This window comes from Pinus tabuliformis, chromosome 3_1 (assembly GCF_031772625.1).
Source record: "Pinus tabuliformis cultivar Carrire ecotype Pingquan chromosome 3_1, CPIR1, whole genome shotgun sequence".
Taxonomy (NCBI): Eukaryota; Viridiplantae; Streptophyta; class Pinopsida; order Pinales; family Pinaceae; genus Pinus; species Pinus tabuliformis.
The window spans coordinates 932,156,866-932,174,263 of record NC_142301.1 but is presented as its reverse complement, the minus strand read 5'-3'; the positions used below and the strand labels follow the sequence as shown (position 1 = coordinate 932,174,263).

The following is a 17,398-nucleotide window of genomic DNA, read 5'->3' as shown; positions in this document are numbered from 1 at the left end:
CTTCTAGAGCTGGAAGCTTTCGCTCTTAATTTGAAAAACTTTCCATAATAGAACTGGCATGACTAGAACATAGCTTAATCGCTCCAATTGGTGCTGGGGATAGTGATAATATCTACACATCAGTGTGGGGGAGACAAAGGCCATTAGTGCTGGTCTTGTAAACTAGGAAAAATAGAAGTTTTAGGGGAAATGGTGCAAAAGGGAATTGATCTGCTCATGAAGAGGTACACAATGGGAGTTTCTTCATGAAGGCTAAGCATGTGGTGTCCACGGTCCTCTAGGATCAAGGAACAGGGAGTACAGGGATAGTGACAAAATGCTGTGTAATAGATGACCCCTAAAGCATGAAGGCCAAACTAGAGTGAGGGATGAAATTACTTATGAATTAGTGTGGGGAACAGTAGTCTGCCATCAAAAAACCTGCAAGAAAGTACAGATACATATACATAACTGAGAACTCTATCAAATGATACATGAATCGTGGCATGGAAATAGCCATCTAGAGAATGATCATGTGAATAGATCCAGGCATGGGCACAACCATTTGTCAAAGAGGATCGTAATGAAACCAAGGAATGGTCGTAGCCATCCCATAATGAGAAGGATCACATATGATAACTCATGGTATGGTCGCAAGCATCCATCTGAAAGAGACATGCATATTAACTTAACCATGTCACATCACTTCACAACTTGGACTTTTGTGATCTGAGTCCAAGGTCTTGCGCTTCAACGCGACCCGATCAAAGTACAAATTCTAACATGTGAATAGATGTGTTAACGTCGAACATGCTATAAAGTCACTTTATTACTAGTCAATGATGTAAACTGTTAACACGTGTGAGAGAAACCACCAATAATGACAATGGTCCTCAAGGTATTATCAACACAATCCACAGAATGCGAATAGAGGAACTGAACTCGAACACACGTGAAATCACTCGATCGAAAGCCAATGATGTGAACTTGTTGTCGAGTGCAAAGAACTTGCCATTAGGGCATACAAGCTCTAAGGTGTTGGAAGGGAGTCTCTCAGTCAACTTCCTAGATAATGAACTGAAGTCGACGGGAAACGACTTTGTTGAAGGAGGGCCATAATGTTTCCCACATCATCGACACGAGACGAAAGGATGCACAATAATTTTGGGTGATACAGAGAAACAAAGGTAAGTATAACTGGAGAAGCACAACTCTTGAACATATCGGTGACACAACTGGAAGTTTGGCAGCTTTTAGATCCATGGGATCAGTGGTCATGATGACGTGGCAGAGATCAAATGGAAGGAAAAAAATAAACGGCCCAACCCAGGAAGGTCAACGATACAAAGGAGGATATCCCAACCCGACACGAAGCAAAAAATGTCATGTTCAAGAGTGAGCTGCCAACAACTGGTAGATTTCCAAATTTCCCCCCACCATTTCTGGCAGGTACCCCAATTATTTTTTAATCTCAAGCTTGAAGGGTATAGCATATGATTGCACTATAAGTTCATCCTTCAGACAAATCTGACCTAGTAAGTTTAATGAGCCCTAGGAAGGAGAAGCTCATGTTTGTCATGATGACGAATCCGATGTTGTTTAATAGTTTAACAGGTCCAACAAAGGTGTAACTCGGTATCTTTTTCATGTTTAGAGTGTTTGAAAAAGACACGTAAAATAAAACTCCACATGGTCCACTTTTGTACGTTCGTGTCTCTCGAGCCTGAAAGGTAGAAAACGATACTTGAGAGTTCCGCTTGACCATTTCAGTCAAGGAGTACCTTATTAGTAAATAGTGCCTCCCGGCCCGGAAAAGGGGTAAACTTATATTGGGCAAACGATGTTTCGCGTCCGTTAACGAGTTCAAAATGACAAGGGCTCGACCATCTTTTCTCTTTTAAACGGTCAGAAAAGAGCTGAAACATGACTTGCCATCATCATCGAACATCCATCACCTGTAGCTGCGTAAAAAGGTAAAGTGTATTATCCAGTTCTTGAGGCAAAATAGGTCAAAATATTTACAAAAACCTGATATTTTCATGAAAAAATGAAAAAAAAGGAGAAAAGTAAATATATTTTTACCATTTACCATTTAACCTTGCTGTGAAACTCACTTTTGCCCTAATTGTTCTGGAGCAGATTGCGGGAGATCCGGGAGGTCAATCGCTAAGCCACCAGTTACAAGTAAAAGCCAAAGCCCTGAGCTCCATTTTCATGTCCTTTATTTATGTTTTAAACCATTTTTTTGGTTTTTTGAGGGGGGTTTGCAAAATATTTTTCGCCCTCGGTTGGCGCAACTTCCTAGCATAGAATCATGCAGGGCGAGGATGATTAACAAAGACAATTGCACTGTCGGTCCCACTATTTTTAAAACAGGCACGTCGGTGCCGTGAATAGGGAAAAACCCTATCCTCAAAAAATCACCGTTAAAACACAAAATTTATGGGCCAAGCATGATTGTTGACTCAAATTAATGGCTTTTGCAGGAAAGAATCGCTAAAAATGGTGGAATGGAAAGAAAGGGAACATGAGGATGTTGACACCCAGGCAATGAATGACCCAAATTGCCTAGAAGCTTTGAGGGCTTGCAGGATCCTCAAATTCTTTCTCACGTCAGGGATGCGATCCCAACCCGAGTTGCTTCGGTACCTGATTAGTCTTTGGGACATTAATGGGGAAATATTTGTCATCGGTGACCAGGAGCTAGAGTTGGAAACTTCAGATATATACTTCATCACTAGACTATCCTGAAGAGGGGAACCAGTTAACTTGTACGGGTCACGACCAATTGGGGCAAGAATATCTTCATTGCTTGTTGAACACTGCCCCGAGGCCCTGAAATCCAAGATGGGAAGATTGGGATTTCCAGTGTTCGGGATCTAACACTGAGAGTGCCTTTATTGGCCATCAACAGAGTGGCGGGGTCCTAGGCAGAACATGAGAACAACAAATCGAAGCTCCTATATGCTATTGATTGCACAACACCTACAACCTTTAACTGGGCAGAGACCATGAAGCTCAACATAAAGTGCCAACTATCCAAAGTTAAGGCAGGGAATCTGAAGCAAATTTTCTTCGAATCTATGCTCGTGACCTTTTTCTTGGAATGGGTGCCACTATTCCAGTATTAGCTGACTGAGGTAGATCCTCCTATGCCACGCAATCTATGGATGGCCCGCTGGAGTCGCTTGATGCCCAAGATCATTGGAGGTCAACACATGCCATACAAACCTACATTCTTTTCATGGTTACAACGACAGAAGATCGTCGTCGAGGACTGGCCATATAGTGGCACCGACTTCCATGGAGATCCGGATATGCCCTTACCAGATGGAGAGGATTTTGATGATGAAGGTAAAAAATCAACTTTTTTAATTTTGATATTTTTTAATTATTTTTGGTATATATGTGCTTATAACATTTCTCTTGTTAATGCAGACATTGGACCAGAGCGGTCTGCTAGGATGTCCCCAATAGCTAGGTGCGTCCCTCGTCTGATTAATGTTATCGCTCCTTATCAGGAGGGGAGTGACAACGAGGAGAAGATCGTGAGGAACCTCGAGGGGTTGACTTGTGGCATCCCGAATTATGCTCAATTAGGAGACATTCCTCGTCAGTACCAGAGACACATGGTCGGAGTCTCAGATCAGATCCTCCGATTGCTGATTCGTGTTGCACGAGCTGTATCATGCTACCACGATCACCATGCTGATTAGTTCCTAGGTCTAGCACTTGCATTTTTTTAGGCCCGTGTTACACAGTATTTTGTCACTGGCCCCATATCCCCTGAGTTCGGATAAAGTCAGTCCCTGAGAAACATCTTCTCTGTGTCATGCCTCAAACAAATATATCCACATCTTCCAAATCATTTAAAAATATCAACAATGCTCTTTAATCCTGAAGATTGAACCTTTTTACCCATGTTCCAAGATCGTCGCAAGTAAACCTCATTTGGCCTGCGATGGTTTCCTGTAATGAACTAGAATGTCGTGACACTGTCATAGGGGTACATCTGTTCTATGTGACGGTCGGATTTTAGGGCTCGTCGCAAGTCCTTAGTGTCCTTCTTGCAACAATAGCTCTAAATACACTGTTGCCCCGCGATGTCATCTCTGAGTCCTAGTGTTTGACTCGCGACGATCCAGATATGGCAAATTAGTTCAAACAGAATGCTTTTGGGTGGTTTTGGAACTTGTTGTTGGGTCAAGGAAGTTTGCCTTTCCTCCTTTGGGATGTTGGTTCTACCTTTTGAGAAACCTCCCTTGGGGATAAGATCCTTGTCCCTCATTTATGGAGGCTCCTCCTCTTATAAAAGCATTCCCCATTGCTATGATCAACTAGTTTTTTGTATTGAGCAAATTAGCTAGTTTTGGTGTGTGAATTATTGATAGTCTAGCAATTGGTTGTGGATTGCCTTATCCTTGTACTATTACTTTTGAATGAGAGAGAGAGTTATCAGCCTTTTGGGAGACCCTTTTGAGAGTGAATGCTTGAAGAGAAATACTGACTGGACCCTTCGAGGAAGCTTGAGACGTTAAGGCTTGGTTGTAAGCTTTGCTTTTCTCATATTAATACAATCAATGGTGATTTCCTATGTCATGTGTAAAATATATTTGATAGCTTATGGTTCCTTGACTTTGTAAGTGAATAGTTCATTGTTGTGCTCTATTATGTTTTCTGTTGTTCTCTTGTGTTGTTTCAGGTGAATCGCTCATCGAGGAAAAGGAAACGATAACTAAAGCAGCATAATGAAAGCTCCATCGAACACCGGTTTGAGGTATGATCTTTCAACAATGACTGTTTAAGGAAATTCACTGTTGTTTTGTCCTGCTGTGACTAGACCCACTTTAGGGCTAGAGGGTTTGCCTCTGTCCGCAGAGGGAACTTTACCTACATCACAAGTTAGCGACTCCACTGGGGACCTGATTGGTGTGTTGTCTCTTGATTTTTCTCTCGTTGTTTTCGACTGAATTACATAGTGTCTCTTTGTTTTGGGACTAAACCATCAGTGATTTGGATCACTTGAGTCGATCTCGTAGTCCACCTCACTGTCCGAGTGATAAGATTGGTGTCTTTTAGTGGTTTTTTCCTTGTTTTCCTTATCTGTTGAGACCATCGCTGTTTAGCTCTTAACAACTGCGACAAATAACTCCTGTTCTCTTTACCCTCATTGTACATCACGGATATCCCATCATATAGCTACGACAATTCCTAAAATCAGACCATCGTAGAAGATAGGTGTACACTTGCGACAAAGTCGCTTAGTTGCTAGCTTTGTGCTTGCAACGATTTGGCTTTCGTCTCAGGTTGCTACTTCAACCCCCACGACGATTCCTATAAGGTTGTTTTTCACAGCCTTACCTCCTGGATTAGCTAGTATTGCTTGTCCCCTGTTGTCTCTTGTCTCTTATCACACTTGTTTTGACTGTATCTTGTTAAGGCACTTTCTCCTTGGTTTCATTTATCTGACTCTTGTGTTTTCAGGCTTTGTGACCTAAATCTTTTCAAGGTTTCATCAAGAAGTCATTTGTTTGGGTTACTCATCCGTCCAAGATTCGTCCAAAACCATATGATTGATTTGTTTGAGGCTATTCTACTGCTTGTCTTCTTTCCAATTGGTTGTAGTGTTTGGTTATTGAACTAGTTTCTCATATTAATTTTATTTCCACACTATCAAACATAGATTACATTTGTTTGGATCAGTCAGGCTTGCATTTGCTTTCTTGTTATTAAATCCAAAAAATTAAAAAATATTGCATTCATACAACATACGAAAGTGAAAGCGCATTTTCATTAGTGAATTTTTCATGATTGAGAAATTAGAAAGCAAAGTTAAAATCTTTCATTAGTAGTTGCGACATAAGTGCATTGATGCATTGCATTTCCTAGTGATTGGATTGCTTGCATGCGCCGCTTCTCTTGCATTTTCTTGTTATGGCTTGCGTTCACTTGGAAATGAACTCCTTACCCTCATTTAAGTAGTTGTTCATCGAAAGGAATGGTGTTTTACTCATTGTAGTTGCATCCTAGAAATTGTTGAAATACATTCGGTAGGGCCTTAAAACCGAGGCTTAATTCAAGTTTAACAATTAAAATCTATTGAATGAACTTAAAAGTGCATTGGAACCTAATGACCACTTATCTAGAGGTCTAGGCTAGAGATGTGTTCTGACGTCGTCAAACCTAGTTACTATTGTTTTCACTAAGGTTGGGTGATTCCTCCTTTTGTGATCCAATAGGTACTAGTACGGATATGTGCTTCCCGTACCATCGAGTATATATTGGGAGACCCCACTAGGTTATCATCCTATTATCCATAGGAAGCCAGGTCTATCGCCTTATGAATCGTAATGCACTAAACACAATATTCGGGAAGACTGATTGCCATATGGAAATTCCTTGGTCATTTCTCTTTCATTTGATCACCAAGTTGTATATGCAGTTTTGCGATTTGTCTAGTAAACCTCTTGTCTAGTACTCCAGAGCAGTCAATTTCATTCCTTTTTGACTCTTTAAAAGTAAAAGGATCATATGAGCACTTGTCCTTTCAGGCTCATTAAACTTTGAAAGTGATAGAGTCACCTTTTTGTCATTTTCTCGATTCTTAAAATATGAAAAGATGCAGCTTTGTTTCAATGTCATAAAATTTAATGCCCACGAAATATCCTTGGTTATAGTTAGAGTTCCATTCAAGGTCGATCCCAATGGAAACCTTTCGAGAGTCTGCTGGTCACGGTCACCCCTCGGATGGGAGTCCTGGTCCTTTTCCTTCTTTTAGGAATGTTGGTGCTCCGTATATGGCAACATTGTCCTTGCCTGGATTAACCATCGGTTTGCTTGTTTGGTTGTTTTCAACCTCAGTGGTCCTGAGCATCATGACTCCTATTCCGCCATCTCCTTCATTTGAATAACGACATGATGATTCTAGGGTTGAGCCTTCGCCTTCTTCCCCTGTTCCTCCACCCACCTCTCCTACTTTGCCTGGTGAAAGTTCCCAATCTAGTAACCAGGAGGCTAAGAAGAAGAAGAGGAAGACAAAGAAGAAGAATTTTTAGTGAGAGGCCACTTGTGCAACTATTGCTCTGAGTGCGCCTCCAGTTAGAAAACCTTCTGATCCTCTGCGGAAGGTTAAATTTCCTTGTAAGTTGTGCAAGGGTGACCATTTTCTTTGTGATTGTCCTGGTATTCCTAGGATCTTATAAGTATGGTCTCATGATCAGGCTCGTCCCTCATCGCCCTCTAATGCTCATGTCGATGTTACACCCTCAACTGGCAGTGGTAAGAGGAAAGGGAAGATTAGATTCCCCTGTAGGTTATGTGAAGGCGACCATCTCCTTCACCTTTGTCTGCTCATGGATAAAGCTTCCACTATTCTGTAAAATCTTACAGCCTCTTCACTCAAACTTCCAGTTGGTTATCAGAGGCTCTCTTCTGACCCTCTCTCAGTTGACAAAGAGATTGACTTGGATTCATCTCTTGTACATCCTACCTTCCTGAGCCTGGCCATGTTATGTCTATTTCTGACCAACCATTGGTCGAAGAGAGTGTCGACTTGGTTTCAGCACCAGTTGTTCACTCTGTTCTAGTAGAGCATAATGATCATACTACTCACGTTATTCTCATCTAATCAAATTCTTCCGAGTTAAAGAATGACCCTCCTATCTTGGCTGATCGAGAGAGTCCTTCTTTGATTCCTGTAGAGCATGGGGGTAATCATATGATACCCACACCAAGTAGTTTTGTTGTTTCCTTCAACAAGAGTCACTTGACTGCATTCCGCCTTCCATCTTATGTGCCTTTCCAGACTACAGTACACGCTTATAATAAGCCAGTACCTGGCACTCTCTTGGATGAAGGTGCATCTGTTAGCCTCATGCCTTCCACTACTTGACAAGCTTTGGGCTCCCCACAGCTTGTGCTGGTCACTCAGAATCTGTTGGCTTTCGATGAAGGAACTAGTCAACCTTTGGGGATCCTTCCAAAGTTCCCGGCTACTTTGGGAGAAAAAACCACCTGTATAGACGTGATGGTCATCCAAGGTGTGTTGGATTTCAGTCTTCTCCTTGGCCACGACTATATTTATGTCACTGGCCTCGTATCCCCTGATTTCGGATAAAGTTAGTCCCTGAGCGACATCTTCTCTGTGTCATGCCTCAAAAAAATGTATCCACATCTTCCAAATCATTCAAAAAGATCAACAATGCTCTTTAATCCTAAAGATTGACCGTTTTTACCCATGTTCCAGATAGTCGCAAGTAAACCTTGTTCGGCGTGCGACGGTTTCCTGTAATAAACTAGAACATCGTGACACCATCGCAGGGGTACATCTGTTCTCTGCGACGATCGAATTTTAGGGCTCGTCGCAAGTCCTCAGTGTCCTTCTTGTGAAAATAGCTCTGAATACATTGTTTCCCCGCGATGTCATCTCTGAGTCCTAGTGTTTGACTCACGACGATACAGATATGGCAAATTAGTTCAAATAGAATGCTTCTGGGTGGTTCTGGAACTAGTTGTTGGGTCAAGGAAGTTTACCTTTCCTCCTCTGGGATGGTGGTTCCACCTTTTGAGAAACCTCCCTTGGGGATAAGCTCCCTCTCCCTCATTTATGGAGGCTCCTCCTCTTATAAAATCATTCCCCATTGCTAGTTTTGGTGTGAGATTGATAGTTTGCAGTATGGATTATTGATAGTCTAGCAATTGGTTGTGGATTGCCTTAGCCTTTTACTAGTGATTTTGAATGATAGAGAGAGTTATCAGCCTTTTGGGAGACCTTTTTGAGAATGAATTCTTGAAGAGACATACTGACTGGACCCTTCGAGGAAGGTTGTGACATCAAGGCTTCATTGCAAGCTTTGCTTTTGCTCATATTAATACAATCAATGTTGATTTCCTATGTCATGTGTAAAATATATTTGATAGCTTATGGTTCCTTGACTCTGTAAGTGAATAGTTCATTGTTGTGCTCTATTATGTGTTCTGTTGTTCTCTTGTGTTGTTTTAGGTGAATCACTCATCGAGGAAAAGGAAATAATAGTTGAAGCAGCGTAACAAATGATCCATCGAACACCGGTTTGAGGTAGGCTCTTTCAACAATGACTGTTTAAGGAAATTAGTTGTTGTTTTGTCCTGATGTGACTAGACCCACTCTAGGGCTAGAGGGGTTGCTTCTATTCATAGAGGGAACTTTACCTACATGACAGCCTGCATGCCACGGATATATGAGGCCTGTGAGCCGTCGATGTTATTTTGGACACACATATTATTTTTTGGGGTTCTAATGTATCAAACATTATCACCATATATATATATATATGCTATATTTTCTTGTCTACTATGGTACAAATGGTTTGTTTTATCTTTTCACATGTTTCGTATGTCTATCCAACACATAATTAGCTAATGCATCTGTCAATGTATTCATGCATCTAGGAATGTGATGATATGTAATGTAATCAAAATTTCTTTCCAGTAGATGAAAACGAAGATACATTCTCAATATTTGAGGGTTTCTGATGGAATATTTTCCATTGAGTTGAAGGACAACAAGCTGTGAATCCAAGTTGACAAACAACTCTCTAATGTCAACAACAATGGATTCTGACAATAGTTTGATGACCACACTGTATTCAACAATGTTGTTAGTTATGCGACCTAGACATATACCTTGAAGGCCAATCAACTATTGTTAAGGTCTAAATAACCCATGCCATGGATGATAGGTTTCGGGTACTACGACAAGCACCATCAGTGAATGTGGGGAGTCGCAGACATCTGCAAAGCAAGAAAAGAATAGTAAACAGGAAAGTTGTTTGAAAACTAATACAAAAAACCACACTAAAAAAAATGAATGACACATTAATGTACACAAGTAACCATGAAAGATGACATAAGCATAGTACTTCTTGAGAGAGTCCATGCTATGACTCGGGTAATCGATCAACAGAGATGAAAACTGGAGTTTTACCACTATCATGATAAAATTACATGTCAATAAGCAATTGAGAAGAGAGCTCCTCGAAAATGGTAGACATGACCGCTTGATGAGGCAGGAACGAGGAGTGATGATGAGTATCGATCCAAGGTGGTTTCTCAAGAGACATGACTTCCATGATACCTTCATAAGCAACGAAGTTCTCAGCTAAAGGATCTGGCAATTCCAATGTACCAAGTCACAGGGATTGAGAGGATGTACCGAGAGAGGTATTCGACATAAAAGAATAAGAGGATGCAGAACTCAAAGCCAAAACAATTTCCATGTAATTGACTTTGGCGGGACTAAGTGGCATAACCTCGCCCTAGGTATCAACAAGATCTGGTGAAGGTATGACCCAAGGATCAGATTTGATTAAGATCATGTTGACAGAGGCAACATGAGGAGGTGGGAGTGGAAAAATTCCCATTAAGGCAGAATCTTTGAAAATACCTGCCCCCACACTCTCATAGGGAGCACCAATGTGCTTGACGTACGGAACATTGCCATCTGAGGAGGAAGAGGCAAAGAAAGATAGCTGGTCGACAGTGACAATCTTCCCTTGATGGGGAAAATGAATCACATGAAATAAAGAGGAGGCCACGGCATGCATGGCATGGGTCCAGCTTTGGCTGAGTAGAAGATTATAATTGAGATTGGCATCAACAATTTCTACCTCGACTTGCACTATCTTGCCTTCCAGAGTGATGGCAAGGTTAGGTAAGACAATGAAGGGTTGTGAATCTTTCCCATTGAAACCTTCCAAAGTGTTTAAAGATAGGTTCAAAGTAGGAGAACCAATAGCCTTCCAACATGCGGTCGACATGATGCAAGTGGAAGCACCTTCATCGATGACAGTCCAGTGGATGGTCTTCTCATTGATGATTACCTGAATGAGAAAGGAAATATGATGAGGGAGACATGGAACATGGTTCTCTAGATCAAAACATATCAAATTGGAATCAGTGGGATTGATGCCATTGATAGCTGACAACAAAGATTTATCCTGTGATGGGCAGCTTTGGAGCACCTCGAGAGCTGACATGGCTGATGGCACTTGAGACAAATCCTCAACAATATTGTAGTGATGAGTGGCTCAGGAATTGGGATTATACGAGGATTTCCGTAACATACCTTGAGAGGGTGGTTGTATAGTGGAACCAGGGTTAGGGTGCTCAATATGAAGAGGGCCAAAGCTAGGGGTAGAAGAAGAAGGTGTGGCTTCTTTCTCTTTCCCAACTGTCGAAGCAGGAGTTTGATAATCTTTCGATATAGTAGCTGCATTAATAGGCGTACTAATCATGAACACTTGTGATCTGGAGGAAGTAAATTGGGGTTCCATTTGGGTCTGCTGACATGGAAACGACTCTTTGAGGACAACGGGGGTCCCTTTGAGAAAGAGACTAACCTCAGATCATTAGGGAAAATCCTTAGTGTAGTGATCTTCCTTGCAAATGAGGCAAGGATACTTAGGTTTTCATTGTGAAGATTCACCAGCAGACGATTTGGGAGGACCTTGTTTTGGGGCATCGAATTTACCCTTGCCTTTGCCTTTCTTCTTTCCTTTCGAGGATTTGTCCACTGCGGTAGACTGGACAGCGTGGACCTCTGAGGTTTTACCAGGGCTAGGTGGATTTTGGGATGAACTATTAGGAACAACATTTGAGACCAACTTCTATTTGGAAGAAGATTTAGCAGGGGTCTAGGATACTGAACCAATAACTCCATCAATGGGAGGTACAACTTGTGACTTTGATGCTGTGGGATCAGATGATGGCCGCGGAGCATTGGGTAATAACTCATACAAAGTGCCAGACTGAGAGTAAACTAGATCCAAGTACTAGGCACAAGCGATGACTTGCTCTTTAGAGACGCGTTCACCCATAGCTATATCATGAGAAATTGGGGCTACGAATGATTTGGTGAACCATTCAGTGAGCAACTGATCAGCAATCTCAAATTTGATCAGGTGACATCTACGTCTCCATTCATGGATGTGATTAGAGATGTGTGTCGCAGTATCTTTCTTAAGCGATGTGAGCAAATAGGTGCCAGTTTCATAGCGAACCGCAACTGAAAATGTGTGAGGAAAGCAATGGCTAAAGAGTTAAAGTCATGGTAAGTACTTCAAGGAAGTTCGATGTACCACTTAGCTGCAGCACCCGTGAGGGTTCGCTGCAAAAGACGGAGACGAATGGAATCGTCAACATACGAGTTCGATGAGCACTATAGGTGATATGTCATCACATGGGCCTGAGGATATTCTTTAGATTTCCCATCGAACTTTGGACAATCGCTTGGTATCTTGGATGGCACCAGAGGCCAGTACGACGAATGAAGGATTGGATCATTCATGAGGCAAGATACATCTGGCAACTCGAGGTAGCCAAGAATGGTAATTGGGTGTTAGAAGGCATGGGAGGTCGATAAGGGGTCCGAACGGAGGAGCCCATCCCTGTTGGTAAGCAGTTTGGCCCCACAGGGGGGATTTTGGCCATATGGCATCTGAGGCATCCCCCATTGTGGATTACCTTGACCAAAGGGAGGATTTTGACCTTGAATACCTTGGAACTGTCCAGCCATAGGTTGTTGATAAGCAACGTATGGGTTAAAAAGCTGTTGAGCCTGTTGACCTTTGGACATTTTGGACCTGTTGTCCTTGAACATACAAGTGATGAACCTGTTGTCCTTGAACAAAAGGATTTTGGACCTATTGTCCTTGGGCATAAGATTGATACACTTATTTCCCTTGGACATAGGGATTCTTTACCTGCTGCCCTTGACCAAAAGGATTTTGAACCTGGTGACCTAGGGCGTTAGGGTTTTGTACCTGATGCCCTTGGCCTTCAGGATTCTAGACCCGCTAAACTAGAACATTAGGATTTTGAGCCTGCTACTATAGAACTTGACCTTGACTCTGCCCTTGCAAGGGTTGATCTTGCTGATATGTACACAAGGGTTGCTGCTGCCCTGGTTGGTTTTGTTGTTGCAAGGGTTGTCCTTGAGGTTGCAAATTTTGTCCTTGAGGCTGCAGAGGTTGGCCTTATGAGGACATGGGCTGGGAGGTGTGTGGAGCATATTGCATCTACTGTTGCATGGTTTGCTGCAACATCATACGATCTAGTCTGAACACGATTCATTAATTATCTGCATATTGAGGATATTCACTATATTGTTATTCTGGGTTGTTCATATGTGTGGAGACTACTTTCCTAAAGGTTTATTTGTTTTAACTTTATCAGTTGAAAAAAGTTAGTTTAGTTGTGTTTGCTGAAAATCTATTTCTTTGAGGTAAATGCATAGAATAGCTAAATGGATTGATAATTAGTTAACTGGTTAATGTTTGGTTAAATGTCATCTCTCTTTACGTTAGCTTTCTCTTTTTGAGGAAATGACTCATCGAATGTGGTTTTTGTAGGGAAGAGCATGAATAGATAATGAATCATCATATGGAAAGGTCCGTCCAAATGATATGATATTGAAGCTTCAATTGACAACACCATATTACAGAAGAAACCGTGCTCATGTATATGGTTTCTTTGTTCTAGGTGAGTGTACACGTGGTGCTGAATGTCCATATCGGCATGAGATGCCTATAACAAGGGAGCTTTCTCCGCAGAATATAAAATATCGACATTATGGGCAAGTATTATTGTCTAAATATTCTTTATTCAGTTGATTCTTTTGTGAGTTGAAGTTATTGTCTGATATCTTTTGAGGTGCAATCCATAATCATTTTTTGAAGTGTCACATAACTTCCATATACAAAATTCTGCATGTTTGGGTGCCGGACTAGTGTTATGAGACTCTTTTGAGTCAAGCCAACTTGAAAGCCTGTCTATGCTATGTGAGGAAACTGAAGTTCAGCCCTGAGTCATGCTCACTATTATTATTTGTGATTATGACTTAGTCTTGCAATTTAAACACAAATCGCATCAACTGAGTGAGTGAGACTTGGTTGTGATTAGTATGTCTATAAGATACAGAGAAAAATGAATGCTCATTTTAACTTTTGTTAACCAATTTTAAAGCAGACCTTGAACAAGTTTGTTAACTTCAGTGCAATTCCATACCTAACTCTAAAAGAGTCATGACGTTTGGTCATTTTGAGCCTACATGGAGGTGAGGCCGACCTTGACAATTTACATAAGAGTGGGCATAAATTCAAAAATACATTTCTTCTTATCCAAATTTGATGATCTTTAGGTCAATTCTGGTCCTCTCGAAAAGAGTAATTCAATGCCATAATTATATTCTTCAAAACACTTGCCCAAAGTGAAATTTGGCCTTAGTTTCCAATTTTAACAAAACTATTTGAAACTAAGAATCTAATGTGGGAGCTTGTTTTGCCATCATTGATTCCATATCACTTATTTGGGTAATTTTGCTTCTATTTAGGGCATGAGAATTAGAAAGTTATTGAGCTAAATATTTATTGGCAAATGGTGGAGTGTTATTGGGATGTGATAGACAAGTTGATACTCTGCCTCTAGTGTATCTCACATACATAAATTAAAGGCTTTAGTCAAACCTTCCTCGTGGTCAATTCTTGATGTTTCTAAGATTTTGTTAATTTATGAAATCCTGTTGTTTTCCTTGTTGCACGAGTCTTCAGTTAGGAGTATCTATAGAGTCTAGACCATAATTTCAAGAATAGACTCAAAATGGAATTTTCATGTGGCATCATATTGATGTTTTTCATGCCCTTTTATTATTGATCCATTCTCTTCAATTAAACCCTATATGATTTGGTTGTTGTAATTATATGATGTTCTCGATTCCAAGGCACTTAAAAGGCATATTTATGATTTAAGTGGTGTTTTTTGGTTCTAGACAAACATTGCTAGTTAGATATGTACAAGCTCTGAGAGGGTAGTGTCATGAAGGGAACATCATGTTCTATTGGCATTCTTTTGAAAGGATATAACAAACTTTAAAAGAAGTGTGAAAAAATATATGCATTCTTATGTATTGGTAGTTACTCATTACGTCATTCTGTTCTGCTTTTTAATTATTAAACTATAATTTTTCTGCAAGGTTGGAGTATGAATATTTTGCCAGGATGAAAAAAATGGGTCATTTTCTTGACCATGATTCAACAAATTTCATTAAATACTTAAGTTGTTGTTAATATGGATAACTTCCTTCTTGAATCTAAGGGTTTTTTATGATTTATCTCTGAGCAGAGTAAATGATCCAGTTGCAACAAGGTTGTTGAATAAATCTGGTGAGATGCCACCCCTTGTTCCTCTTGAAGATGTGTGGTGAAGTAAAATTATATGCGCGGACACAAACAAATTCCTCTAGCCCGATAATGGGTGTAGCCACAACAGATACATTCTATGGAAGATTTCCTTAGGTTAGAACCAATTAAGAGGGCCTATCTCTTAGTACGCTTATCCTGTTTGATGATGTCCTTGCTTGCTCGCTCCAGCTATTTCTCGTTTCCTTCTTCAAGCACCTGAAACAAGTAAATAATAGCAAAAAACAACTGTGATAATAGAAAAACTGTAGTTCAACCTACTTAACAAGTCGAGAAACATTAAGCCTTAACATGTAAGATGAAAAATCATGTAGGAAATCAATAGATAGTTGCATATATATTGATATCAAGAAGAGATTACAACCATTGTCTTGACGTTGTGGTTCTCCACTGACAAGACCAGGTTCCCACACACTTTTGCTAGCATTCCATGATGGCCTCAATCAAAAATAGTTTTAAGGATCTTTCCTTTAGGCTTCACTCCAAACCAAATCACACTTCTCCCTTACACAACTAGATAGCTACAACTATGAATAGCTTGTTGTTTATTCCAAAACAAAATAGCACTAGCACACCAACATTAACACTTGGACACTAACACTAGCTTGTGCTTGGGAAAATGGAGGTTTATAGAGGATGAATGGATGGGAGATGGATCCTCTTCTCATGGGAGAAAGTATTATCTCTTGAGGTAATTCCATCATTATAGGGGAAAGGAGCTCAAACTAACATCCTTGACCCCATCCGACCAAACCATTTACCAGACTTCTGTTATGAAGCTTCTAGAGATGGAAGCTTTGACTGTTTATTTAAAAAAATTTCCATAAGAGGACCGACGTGACTAAAACAAAGATCAGTCACTCCGGTCTGTGCTAGGGATAGTGTTAATCCCTGCATATCATCGTGAGGGGGATAAGGGCCATTAGCAACGATCTTGTAGACTGGGCAAAAGATAAGTTTTTGGGGAAATAGTGCAAAAGGGAATTGCTTTGCTCATGAAGAAGGACACAATGGGAGTTTCATCATGAAGGGTAAGCATGTAGGGTTCACTATAGAGGTCCTCCAGGATAGGGGAATGGGGTGTATAGGGACAGTAACAAAATGTTGTGTAATAGATGCCCCCTAAAGTGTGAAGGCCGAATTAGAGTGAGGGATGAAATGATTTATGAATATGTGCGGGGAGTCGTAGTCTGCTCAGGTTGCTAGTTTAACCCCTATGATGATTCCTGCGAAGGGGTTGAGAAAGCAGTAGAGAATTTGTCCAACAAGCTAGTTATAAAAGGCTTGAGATTAAAGTTGTTGTGGGGAAAGCCACAGGCTCCTAAACCAGAAGTTGAGAATCAAGGAGGTGAAGCTGCAGAAATTATTAGTGGTATGCTTCCAAGAGCTATTGTTTCACAACACCAAAGCGAACAACAGCCACAAAACAATTCGAGCAGCCTTCTCTAAATTACTTCAATATCCCTCCTTCGCCCCCACCATCAGAGAGGACATACTATCCATCCATGGATCCTCAAAGAATGGGAATTGTTTCTCCTGCACAAGAACCGGCAGAAGTAAACAAGGCACAACAAATGAAGGACATGATGGTCAACATTCTTATCCGACTCCACATGGGCCTCTAGATGGTTCCTACTATGGATCACAACAGTCTTAAGAAGGCCAATATCATCACTATTATGGGCCTTCTTTTGGACCCTTGCCACCATATCAACAATATCCACCATATCAATCAACCCCACCACTGCCACTACGCCCACCATATTATCACCCGCAGTATTAACGCAAGCACTAATATTTGTTTTCTTATTTTAATGTATTTTCTTTATTATGAAAGAAACACCAACTCACTGAGATTCAAAAGTGGTACTGGTTATACACTTGTATTTGTTTTCCATGTTAAAAACCAAAATCATTCGTCACTTGTCATAATCATCTGTATGCCACTATATGGGGACAATTATTGTTCTCAAATGTGCTTTAAAATGGTCGATCTCTTTTGCCCTTGCATGTTTTGGTTTGTGTGTGCTTTGTTTAGGTAATTAGTGGATAAACTTGTTTTGTGGGCTCCTAAAACCTACTAAAAGCTTATTGAATATAGCCATGTGCACACAAAGACCACATGTTATAATATACTTGTAGTACATTAATATTTCAAGCAATATATTTTGGGAATGGTTAAGTCC

At 40.7% G+C, this 17,398-nt stretch overlaps 1 pseudogene; it reads left to right on the top strand.

Moving 5' to 3' along the window:
• The window catches only part of LOC149190821 (zinc finger CCCH domain-containing protein 40-like), a 54,971-nt pseudogene extending 37,976 nt beyond the window's left edge, over positions 1-16,995 (top strand).
• Positions 16,996-17,398: the final 403 nt, after the last annotated feature.